Source organism: Xiphophorus maculatus, chromosome 15 (assembly GCF_002775205.1).
Source record: "Xiphophorus maculatus strain JP 163 A chromosome 15, X_maculatus-5.0-male, whole genome shotgun sequence".
Classification (NCBI taxonomy): domain Eukaryota; kingdom Metazoa; phylum Chordata; class Actinopteri; order Cyprinodontiformes; family Poeciliidae; genus Xiphophorus; species Xiphophorus maculatus.
This window is the reverse complement of record NC_036457.1, coordinates 10785266-10797618: the sequence shown is the minus strand read 5'-3', so window position 1 is coordinate 10797618 and position 12353 is coordinate 10785266. Positions and strand designations below refer to the sequence as shown.

At 38.7% G+C, this 12353-nt stretch overlaps 1 protein-coding gene across 4 annotated transcripts in view; it reads right to left on the bottom strand.

The window, feature by feature from the left end:
* sash1 (SAM and SH3 domain containing 1) overlaps positions 1–12353 on the bottom strand; it is a 188825-nt gene that overhangs the window by 85953 nt on the left and 90519 nt on the right. The window lies entirely within an intron of this gene.

The window sequence follows — 12353 nt, the reverse complement described above, 5'->3', positions numbered from 1 at the left end:
AAGCGAGGTACTTCTCTTCACTAACACCATGTACTTGCTAAGCATGAGAAATCAGTTAATTGTTACAATCAAGCACCACATTGATTGCAATACAGCGCTTTGATCATGTATTGTCAACTGTACTTATTCTAAAACTGAGTTTTAGATTGTAGACTACAGCAGATCAAAAGTGATCAAGATTTTTTTTTAAAAAACACACATATGGTCCACATGCCAACATTCTGAAAGCCACAAATCACACTTCCTTCCAGTTAAACCCACAATCTTGGTTCAGCAGTAATGCTTATATCATCAGCCTAATGTCAGTCAACATTAAGGAGAAAAAGTGAAGACAAAAATGCATTGCAGCTAGTAAGAAAAGAGTTTTTTGAGTAAGTATTGGGGTATGGTGACTGTTTAAGAAAATCTAACCAGAAATCAAAACACTGCTTTTCCATGCATAATACTATCCATCATGGTTCAGTTGTCAGTCAAACTTCAGTTTGATATTAATATTATTACTTTTTATAGTAATGTTCTACTTTTTGGAATCACAATATAAAATTGTTATTCCATCATTACAAAAGAAACTGGATTCATATTCAACATGTCTAGCTGTTTTACCATTTCCCACAATTTAGTCAGTAGTCTGTTTATAGAAAACCCTTTGGGATATTTACATATATTTCATGGCCTACAGCTGCCAAAAAGCCAGCAGAGAATGTTCTCCCTTAATCTTCCACATGCGAGTTGCATTTCAGGGAAAAAGCTGTCATACAATTTAAAAATTGGAATCCATGTTAGAAATGGTAAAAAATGGCTCCTCCACCACAGTGTTTACGAAAGCCAGCAGGCCACCAGAAAACCGGCTGCCTGCTGTTGATCCTTGATGTCTAGTCTCAATTCTTGTGGCCCACAAGTGACTCAAAGGTAAAGAAAAAGGGGCTTTTTTTCCTGCACAAACATGTTTCTGCTTTGAACGTTTTTCCATGTTGGAAATGTAAGCATTACTATCCGGCTGCATTTTCATTATCAGTTCACTTGTTTTTTGATAAACGTTAACAGTTTCTCTGAATGCTAGATTTAAAAATACCTTTTGAGTCCACAAAAATGTCAGGAAGAACACATCCCATTTCAATTTCTGTATGTAGGTTTTATTAGTTGACAGCGCCAATCAGTAACCCATGTCACCACCACTGGTAATCTAAATTTAATGCTGCACGTCAGGACTGTTGGTACAGGAAGCAGATGGATTCCTCTATAGTTGTCCAAGGTCATGGTGCACCAGCAGCGGAGCTCCTCCACCAGGTGGCTCTGCTCTCTCCAGGGGAAGCTAACCATAAAACACGGAAGAACATCTGCTCTTTAGGTGTTGCCGTTTATGCTAGGAAATAACACAAAACGCACCGTGACACACAGCTGGATTTTCTGAATCAGATTTGCACTCACCCACAGACACTATTGAACCTCTTTTAACTCCAAGAGGGAGCCCAAAATTCTGTTTGGATGCATCAAGAGTCGCATCAAGAAAGATGAAAAAATTATAATTAAATAAAACAATGAACGTCTGCAAATTGCTACACAAACAGCCTGCACTCGACTTGATTAGGAGTGGAAGAAAAAAACCTAAAAAAAAACTGTCCTTGTTCAGCAGAAGCAGTCTTTGGTGTGTTGAACTTTACGGTGAATGTAAATCATAAGGGGCTCTAGGGCTTTTTGAGATGCTTCCCAGAGTTGAAGAACAGTTGGGAAAACGCCAAAAAGGGCAGATGTTCATGAATCCTTTAACCTTTGTTTCACAGAGCTGATAAATGTATATAAACATAAACAATAATAACTGAAAACCACTAATCATAGCTAAAAGCAAGCAATCATTTTCCCCTTTGTTTCGAGTTGAAGAGATTCAAACACACAGATAATCTACCCTTAATATAACTGGTTCAGAATAAAGATCAACCGGTCTCACATGCAATACAACTGTATTCACTTGAGGCATTGGGGATTATACAGAAACCCAGTTCCCTTCCTCAAACCCCACCAACTCTGAGTTAATAATTCAAAAATAGAAACTCGTTAACACAGTAAATATTATGACCTAATTTCAGAGAGATTGGGAATGAAATGATTAGTTAGGGCAGGTGTGCACGCATCGTTTTGTGTGCATGAGAGAAAGGGCTGTCATGCAAAAAGCAGATTAAGGATTTGCTCTTCAAAGCCCATCTAATGAACAGTACCTTACCATCTGTCCAGACTAAGGTAGCTCTATGCACAGAAATGATTGTACTGAAACTAAATCGAGCCACTGAATCTTTCAAATCCTCAGTTAACGAAGCCCAATGTAGCGGCTCAAATGAGCAAAATGAAAGCAAATATGTGAAGAGGTTCAAAGAGAGGACAAAGCATGATCGAAAAATACAACTTTTACACTAAAACGTTTGGAAGTGGAAGCAGAGTAGGTGCGTGGCTGTGTGCTTGTTAATACTGTAGGAGTGTGGGCTGAATTGAGAGGTTTTGTAGAGCTGGTTTCATTTCGAGTTGGGAACAGAGTATTGACTGCTTGTGTAAGGTTGTGATGACTTGCTGTGTTTTTTTTTAACATCTTGATCTGCATGTCTACATTTCACCTTTGTGCCATAATGCATTCATATGTCTTTCTCAAAAAGCTGATTCTTGTTCAAATAAAGTCATCATGCTTACCTGTACTTTCTTGACATGCGAGTCCATTTTTATATGCAGTCATTTGTTGACAGTGCCTTGAAAATGTACTTTCTTCACACAAGAACGATAATGTTGTGGAGACGTTCAAGGCAGGTAATTATAAAATAATATTTCATGCTTTGAAAATCTGAGGACTGTTGAATGCATCCCCAGAACATGGAAAAAAAGTGACAGTCGTCCACTTAAGCTGATAGTTTACTCAAGAGGAAAATTAATCAGAGAATAAGCATAGACCCATGTGACACCAGAGGAACTGTAGAGATCTGCAGTGTGCACTCAGCAATTCTAGCCTTTATAGGAGGGCAGCAAGAAGAAAACCGTTGTAAGAAAACCATGTGAAGTCCTGTTTGCAGTTTAATGGAATCCATGTAGGAGATGATGCAAATATGTGAGTGCATGCAGTCACTTGAGACCAAAATTAAACCTTTTGGCCTATATGCAAAAAGCTATTTGTGGAAGAAAATTAATACTACACATCACACCAAGAACACATCAACTTTCTGGGGAAACTGAGCATGTAGGGATTCTTTGCTTCAGCAAGCATAAGTTAATCCCGGAAAAAAAACCTGTTAATGTATGCTGTACCACACAGTCAAAGCTACAACAGAATGGAGCCAATGGTTTTACTAAGCTACAAAGTTACTTAAGAGTTCTAGGAATAAATACATTTTCTTGCAGAATAAGAAGCAAAAGATTGTAGAATTTAGATGTGAAAACTTGAAGATATAAACAAATAAACATGTAGATCCAAGTTCTGAAAAGTATTGGGAATGCCATATTTATTTGTTTTTTATTCTCCATTTCACCGCTACACAAACAATACTTTGAATTACAGATGGTGTTTGTAATATGACAAAATGTCAAAGGTTTAATGGGATTCTATACTTTTGCAAGATACTTCAGGTATCAAGTAGTTTGAGAGGATCCCCAGAGCACCACAAGCACCCAACAACCACAAAAATCTTTTTCATTTATGAGTTAATTCTTTTTCAAAATGCTGCCCTATATTTGGTTGTCTGCAACTACCGGAGTTGCTGAAGCCCAAACAACATGCTGATGAATAGCATCAACTTTGAAAGAGCTCAGGTCTTCAAAGCACCAGACAGCTTTTATGTCAGCATCAGCCAGACTGGCGAGTCTTTTTATGTCCCAAAAATAGGCAGCAATCTCTGAAGCAGCAGAGCATTTTCCCCTCTGTTTCCACTAGCACTCAGACATGTTAATGAACATGAAAGGGAAACGCTCATAAATATCTCTAATTAAAAACCAAGAACATAGTAAGAAAACTCTAGAATTTAAAAATGAAAAAAAAAGAAGATGCCCTTAAAGGCAAACCCCCAGCTCCTCCACAAAACATACAAGGTAAACATTTAAGCAAAAAGCCTTGACCTGGAGATCAAAGCTGAAAGACAAATGAAGGTGACTAATCAATTTAAAGACTGACTGATCAATGGCTAATCTGCAAGTCTATTAGAAGTCAGCCATAACGTTTGCAGTATTGGATTAGAAAATGCTTCAAAGCATAAAATGAATACTCATTCTGCAAAAAATAAATAAATAAAAAAGATTCTTTCATGTTATTCCCTTCCAGTGGCATTATTAAATAAAACACAGCCCCATGAATAACACAGACATCACCTGCAAGATAAACCAGCGCTGGTCATTTGTCATCCAGATCTCCAACTTGTTGACAACATGTTCAAACATCCTCTTCCTATTTTCCCCACATCACCACCCCTGAGTGATGTTGTAATGCGCCCATCATGTCTGCTTCATGGTTGGCTGGAGCCTTCATTAATTGCCAGGTCCTCGATGATGACCCAGCGAATAATATGAATAATTGTTTGCTGGTAGCCACTAATTGGGCGTTTCATGTGTCCGACGAGCCGAGGATGTTTTTAATGTTGAGAGCTGATCGAGAGGAGATTTTTTGTTTCATCATTTCAGTTTTATTATAACTGGCAGAAAACCGCACTGGTAGTAGATTAAGAGCTCTAGGCGATGAAAGAGAAGTTGATGGATGAAAGCAAAAGTAGAGAAAATGTAATGAATATAGATAATTAAGACAATAAGAATTTTGAATGTCTGCAATAAACTATCAATTGTACTATGTTAAGGTGTAACTTCTGTTTAACATGAATTTATAAAAACAAGAACAAGTGCCACAGACTAAAACAGTACTGGAATGTTCTTGTTCAGGACACACACCTTGAGAAAAAATAAATAAATAAATAAATAAATAAAACTGAAACAGTTCTGTAAATGAGAATACTATGCTGACAGTAAATGGACAGAGTTTTGGCAAACAGACTGTCTTGATCAGAAACATTGTGGCATATTTAATCTCATCTTCTATTTCTGAACCAAATCATAAATTCACATAAAGTTGGACGACAAAGTCGAAGCTGAAGCAACATGTTGCAATCTTTTAAATAATGTTTGAAACATTTTTTTCTGCACTTAGTGTTAGCACAAATTTTGTTCCCCACATCTAATGTCCATTAAATCAGGAAAAGTCCCTTAGGTGAGCACATTGAAAACAATGAGTTTCTGCTCACCAAAATACAAAAAAGTTTATATAAATTGGATGCTTCGTGTTTAAGTAGTATCACATAAAAAACTTGTACAGTTTACCCAAGGCCATTCTTCTCACTGCAACAACACAGTTTACCAATTAAAAATGATTTTCTCTGGCTTAACCATGCACATAGTATAGCATCAGAAAGCACTTGGGCAGAAAATGGCTAATTAAAAGTGAACATTCATATGCTAATATGCAGTCTACCTGTAGTGTGTGCAGATACACAAGAAAAACCTGCATGTTTAAGAGATCTTTGTTCACGTGTGTCCCTAAAGTGGTGCGTAGCATCTGCAGTATGTCCTTGAGGCCCGGAGCGAAAGCATTATTACAGGAAGTAATCTCATGAGGAATTGGAATATTCATGAGTTCATGAGTAACATTGCCCTTAAAACAAAGCTCAATGCCTCTGAAAAATTCTCAAACAGCGGTCTGTTCACACACAAAAGTGAACTGGCATTTAATGAAATGAAATTCTACACGCACTGTATGAATATCCATGAAAAGTTCAGTATTAAAATAATGCATAACAATTAGGAAAATTAAATGGATCTGTTTTAGCAAAGACAGCAAGTTAATAACATTTATTTAGTGCAGCCAAGAAAAAATTTAAAGTGACTCCCACACAGAGTTGTGTGGTTAAAAATATAATAGGATCACAATGTGACTTTGTGTAAAAAAAAATAGGTCATGGAAATATTAGGTTATTGTTATGTGTGAAGACAGAATTATTTGCATCTCCATTTTGGAGGGATAAACAGATAAAAATAGACATGAATAGGATGGCACCTCTGCCAAAGACAAAGCACAAATCATCAGATCTACCAACCATTTTTTTCCCACATTATTTTTTTTTCTTTCTGTATCCATCTAACACACTAACACCAAACTAAAGGACCTCAGCAATTACCCCTGAAATAACCTCCTTGATTGATATCTCAATTACGCCATGCCTTTCTTTTGCGTTATCTTGTCTCACACACTCTCCTCCTGTCCCCATTTTCAACTCCTCAATGGGATGCTCAGAGGAAGAATGGGGTGACCTTGCTGCTTTTTTTCCCTTCTATTGTGGAGCTTCCATTCATGCGCCTCTGTTTATTCAATAATTTGTCTCCAAGATACTATATTGAATTGAGCTTCCATCTTTATTTTCCTAAATGTGTGCCAAATTAGAGAGGCAGATAGATTGTGAAATGAACAAAAAGGGTTTGGGGAGGAAGTAGGTTAGTTTCACGGTTGACAGAGTGACTGAGTGAAATTTAGAACCAACATCCTTTCTGTTCTTTACGCTGTGCGTTCCAAAAGCAACAAGCCTCAGCAAAGTGTAACAAAATTAGGTTTATTGCGTCAGGTTGGCTGCATTGTGCCGGAATGAGCACACAATGACCAAATCGATCGGCATGAGGTGGTAACAAAGGAACAATGAAAACACTGATGCACGCAGATTTTCTTTTTACTTGTGATGCATGTCTGTCTGAATGAAAAACAAGTTTTCTTACCTGAGTGCAACAGGGAGGAGTAGTCGTTCCAGACAGGAACCATGGAGCAGTCAATGTGGGAAGAAAAGAAAGAAAAACAGTCAGATCTGGGAACAAATGTGTTAAAAGCAGCCAAGCCAAGTACCGTATACTTAAGATAAAAAAACAATCATTAGCAAAACATTGATAACCAACAGTTTTTAATTAGTGATGCTGCTAGGTACACAATGTAGAAGGCTAAAAGTGCTTTAGTTTACTGACTGGTTTAGGTTAACAGCAACAACTAGTTAAAGACAGTTCAGAGTAGGATTAGCCATAAGCAAAAATCTAAGCAACACTCTCCAAATAATTTTCGGTAATCCTTAAGTGTTCACATATGTACTGTATTTAATTATCAGAGGTGAGGGTCAGAACTAGGCATGTTACTAGTATCAAGGCACAAAGGTTTTTAAAAGTTAAGGTTTCAAAAATGCTACATGCTACCAGTCAGCTGGCTGAATGAAAGCCACTATTTTTTTCCCTTAGTACAGGAAAGAACACATGGTCAATAAAAATGTTCACTTGCAATAAAGGCAGGCAATCATAGTGCGTTACTTAAAAAGAAATGTGATGGCAGCATCATACTGTGAGGACGCAACAAAAACCTTTAGGTGGATCCATCTGGATCAACAGACATGAAAACTTTTCAAGGTTTAAAAAGCTTGTTGGGATGAATTAGGATGACACTTAAAAACAATCTGACCACAGCTAAATTCAAATATTCATTCTAGCATGTGTGTTTGAAGCTGACGCAATATCTCCTCAAATAGTCAAATAATAAGTCACAAGCTATTGTTATCTGCTTTTCAAAGAGAATGGGAATAAATTTGTTGTGCATGTGCACTGCAGAGGTAATTTTCTTGAGGCATTTGCTTAGTCACAGCTAACAATTTCATGCTGAGGATGTGGGTAGCCCCATATTGAAGAAAAAAATATTGCTTAATTGGAACTGCCTTTTTGTTATTTTCTGTACAACATGACCCATCACCCAGAGAAAACTGAACTGTTTGTGGTCCATAACCCAACACGGCATATTGAAAATACAAAATGGCTCAAAGTCTCATCAATACTAAATAATAATAGTCAGATTACTTGTGAAAGGGGGTGTACGCTTATATGAAGCGCATAGTACTGATACATTTTCATTCCATTCTTTTCCAGAGAGCATTAAATTTAAGACTTCAAACTATAATCCATCAAACCCTGCAATTATAGACAAGAGATTTCATGAAGCCAACTATCAGTTATCTCTAAAAAGTTTAAAACTAATGTTCTACTGTTTCACTCTAGGTTTACCCTTCTCATTTACATCTAACACCCAAGGCTTTCCTAGGTTTTGATTTTGTACTTCAAAAGTTTCTTACAGACACTGGTAGATTATAAATATGAATACATAACAGGCTGGATTTTTCTTGACAATTATTTGAGAAAAATGTCAGAGCACTTTCCTCTTATATATTGTGGTATCAAACGATGACTTCAGAGGCAACGGTCCCCAAAAAGAGCTACGTGACTGCGTTCGCCTCGACTTATGCCACGCTCTTCTGACACACTCCTCAAACACAAACTCCTCAGGATTCTTCTTTGAGATTCTGCCTCACTCATTCTAATGATCGCCTGCATTTGAGCTGAAGAGAACAAACTAGCAGAAGAATAAATGAATCATCACTCCTACTCCATAAGCCCACTTAGACTGACATAAATTTCTGTCAGAGCTGAAGCACCCGAGGAAAAAACTGGTTGGTAATACATTTTCTGGCATTAACATAAAGATTGAGCCACAATCAAGCGTTAAGGTTCGTCTCTCCACCAGAACTCTTAAGCATGTCAGCATGTAGCCATGTTTTATGGCCCGAATACCAACCTTCTTCAGAAAAATCATAGTGACAGAAGTTAACACATACACCCACTATGAAATGACAAACTGTCATTATAATAATATTCCTATTTAAATGCATGGGGTGGTATTTTGGTAAAAGGCCCTTGAGTGAGGACATTACTTTGAGGTCATTGTGTTGTCTCAGCTTTTGAGAAGTAATTTAATTTCTTGTTACTTTGTAAAAATGTATAACTTCTCCCACTACATGGTAATTTGCAGAAGAATTCATGTTGGAAACACTTTTAGGTTTCAACGACCTTAAATGTATTTTACTGCCATTTATGTGTTTCACCAACACAGAGTTATACATGTTGAAACATGGAAAAAAGAATAAATGTGGTTTGCCACATTGTTTCTCAAAATAAATATCTTAAAGGTGTGATATGCATATGTATTCAGACCCCTTTATTCTAGTACCACTGAAATAAAATCCAGTGCAACCAGGAAACAACAAAATTAACATACCTCTGTGTCATTTATTGTATTACTGAAATGCTAAATGTTACAAATAATTGTCTCGGGGGGTTGAATGCAATGCCTGACATAGTTTTTTAGGTTCTACGTATTGAGATCTATGCATTTTTTCCTTCAACTTTTCTAGAGCTACTGTTTTGTGTTGATCACAAAAAATACAAATAAAAACCTAAAAGTCTTTAGTCATAATATCACAAAATAAACATTTCATGGTATATAAGCAGCTTTGCAAGGCACAAAATGTTTCTTAAATGTTTTTTTTTTTTTTTTTTTTTGCTTTTTTAGTGTTGTGGAAGTTAACAGAGAATACTAAGAAAATAATTACTAATATATATTGACATTATTGTGTAACTAACTTAAGTGAGAACAGTTTTAAACATAAATCAGGCTCAGGCAAATGCTTTGCTAAAATGTGATGAACTGATTGTCATAAAGTAGAATAAAATATAGGGAGGAAACATGTTGTGTTTATGAAGTAAACATCTACTATCAAGTGGGTTCATCCTCACTATATATATAAAAAAATGAAGCATAAACTGATGTTTGTCTGTGGGAGTGACAATTTGTAAAACAATGGCAAGTGCCTTTACAGGTCATCATGTTTATCTCCAGTTCCCTCTCCCAGAACAGGAAGCAGGGGTCTAAAGCACCACAGGGAGTTAATTCAACAGGAAACATTACTCCCTGTATCTTTATTCAACAAAGTACCATTGGCAATTATCTGAAGTAGCTTAATTCCGATTAACAGCCGTGGCGAAGAAGAAAAACAAAACGGTTGAGCTAGTCTCAGCAGTTTATGAGGGCAAAAGAACGTAATGTCAATATTGAATGAATAAAGCAGCCAAATTCTAAATACTCACTGAATAGGTAAAAGGCTCCATTCCTGAAAGCCAAACAGAATACACCCAATGTGGAGCTACACTTCCACATCATAAACAGAACCTACTGTTGATGTATGCATCATGTGAGCACCAGGATGTGTAGCACAGCATGTCTGATTCCCTGATGGGATGGAGCATTCCAACAGAGTGATACCGCTGGGTATATCCCACCTTTGCCCTGCATGCATGACAGTCAGCAGCAAAACATATGGCGGTGCCATCAGAGGAGGTGTCTGTGTAAGGTAGGAAAAGGGCAGAGCTGAGCAGCGTGCGGCTGTGGCCTTGTAATGGGAGGGGGCACGCTGATCAGTGGCTGGCACCTGCAGGGAGATGATGTGGGCAGCACCGGACAGTACTGTGTTTCCACACACAGTGGGAGGAACTCTGTCAAAATGACCTTCACACCTCAGCAGTCCAGGACAAATGCCACACCTCAGGAACAAAAAAATGTTTGTTTTGGGGTCTTTGTGTACCGCAATTTGAAGTTAAAGCTGTGCTTTAAAACAAAAGAAACTTTGTGAAATTTCGACTGTGCATCCATTAGAAACAACATTGTCAACTGCTAATAATCTACTTTCATTCTGCATGTGCTATGTCTTTATAAATTTTAACACCTCCGGATAACATTTATAAACCCACTGTAAAAAATTTCTTAATACTGCAACACCAAGCACTAAATGCAAGATCCTTGATTGTGTAGCATGAATAGAATAGAATAGAATTCAACTTAATTGTCATTGCACTGTCACAAGTACAAGCAATGAGATGTAGTTTGCATCTATTCAGAAGTGCTCTACGAGATATAACATTTATTTACAGATGTACAAGACTATGTATGTATGGACTATAAGGGGTTATAGCAAGAGATATAGATATTGTGTATAAATATAAATATGGGAGCTATATGCACAGATTATACAGAATATATAAGAATGTTAGGGAATGGATTATAGATAAATAATGGCAGATAAAATTTACAGGTTGTATGTGTGTGTGAAAAAAACAGTCCGTGATGTGTGTGTGTGTGAGGATAGTCAATGTGTTATTGTTGTTTGAGAGGATAGGGGAGTACAGTCCTTATAGTTTATGTTTTATGTCAGGAGGCGTTCAAAAGAGTGACAGCTGTGGGAAAGAAGCTGTTCCGGTGCCTGGTGGTTCTGGTCCGTAGGCTTCTGTAACGCCTCCCAGAGGGCAGGAGGGAAAAGAGTGTGTGTGCTGGGTGAGTGGAGTCCTTTGTGATTTTCCCGGCCCTTTTCAAACAACGCTTCCTGTAGATGTCCTTGATGGCAGGGAGCGGTGCCCTGGCGATATACTGGGCAGTTTTCACCACCCTCTGCAGCGCCTGCCGGTCAGAGACAGAGCAGTTCCCGTACCAAGCTGTAATACAGTTGGTGAGGATGCTCTCAATGGTGCAGCGGTAGAGGTTCGTGAGGATCTCTGAGGACAGGTGGTTCTTCCTCAGGGTCCTCATGAAGAAGAGGCGCTGATGCGCCTTCTTAATGAGTTTGGAGCAGCTGGTTGTCCAAGTCAGGTCCTCGGAGATGTGGACTCCCAGGAACTTAAAGGTGTCCACACGCTCCACCACTGTCCCCTTAATGTGGATGGGTGGATGTGGGTCAGCGTTCCTCCTGAAGTCCACGATAAGCTCCTTGGTCTTCTCGGTGTTCAGCTGCAGGTTGTTTTTGTCGCACCACTCAGCCAGACGGTCTACCTCCTCCCTGTAAGCGGCCTCGTCATTATCTCTGATGAGGCCGATCACCGTGGTGTCGTCTGCGAACTTGATGATGGCGTTAGAGCCGTGGACAGGTCTGCAGTCGTAGGTGAAGAGGGAGTAGAGGAAGGGACTCATCACACAGCCTTGTGGCACTCCGGTGTTTATGATGATGGTGGATGAGAAGTGGTTGTCCAGCCGGACATGTTGAGGTCGACTGGTCAGGAAGTCGAGCAACCAGTTACACATGAGTGGACTGATGCCGAGGTCTGTGAGTTTGGTGATGAGTTGTGATGGGATGACAGTGTTGAATGCTGAACTAAAATCTAAGAACAGCAGTCTGGCGTAAGTGTTCTTACTGTCCAGGTGAGAAAGGACAGAGTGCAGCGCTATAGAGACTGCGTCCTCTGTGCTCCTGTTCTGCCTGTATGCAAATTGGTGGGGGTCTAGTGTGGGGGGGAGACAGGATCTGAGGTGTGCTAGGACCAGCCGCTCCAAGCACTTGGTAATGATGGGGGTAAGGGCTACCGGGCGGTAGTCATTGAGTCTGGTTGGGTTGGGATTCTTGGGGATTGGGACGATGGAGGTAGACTTGAAGCAGGTCGGTACCACAGCG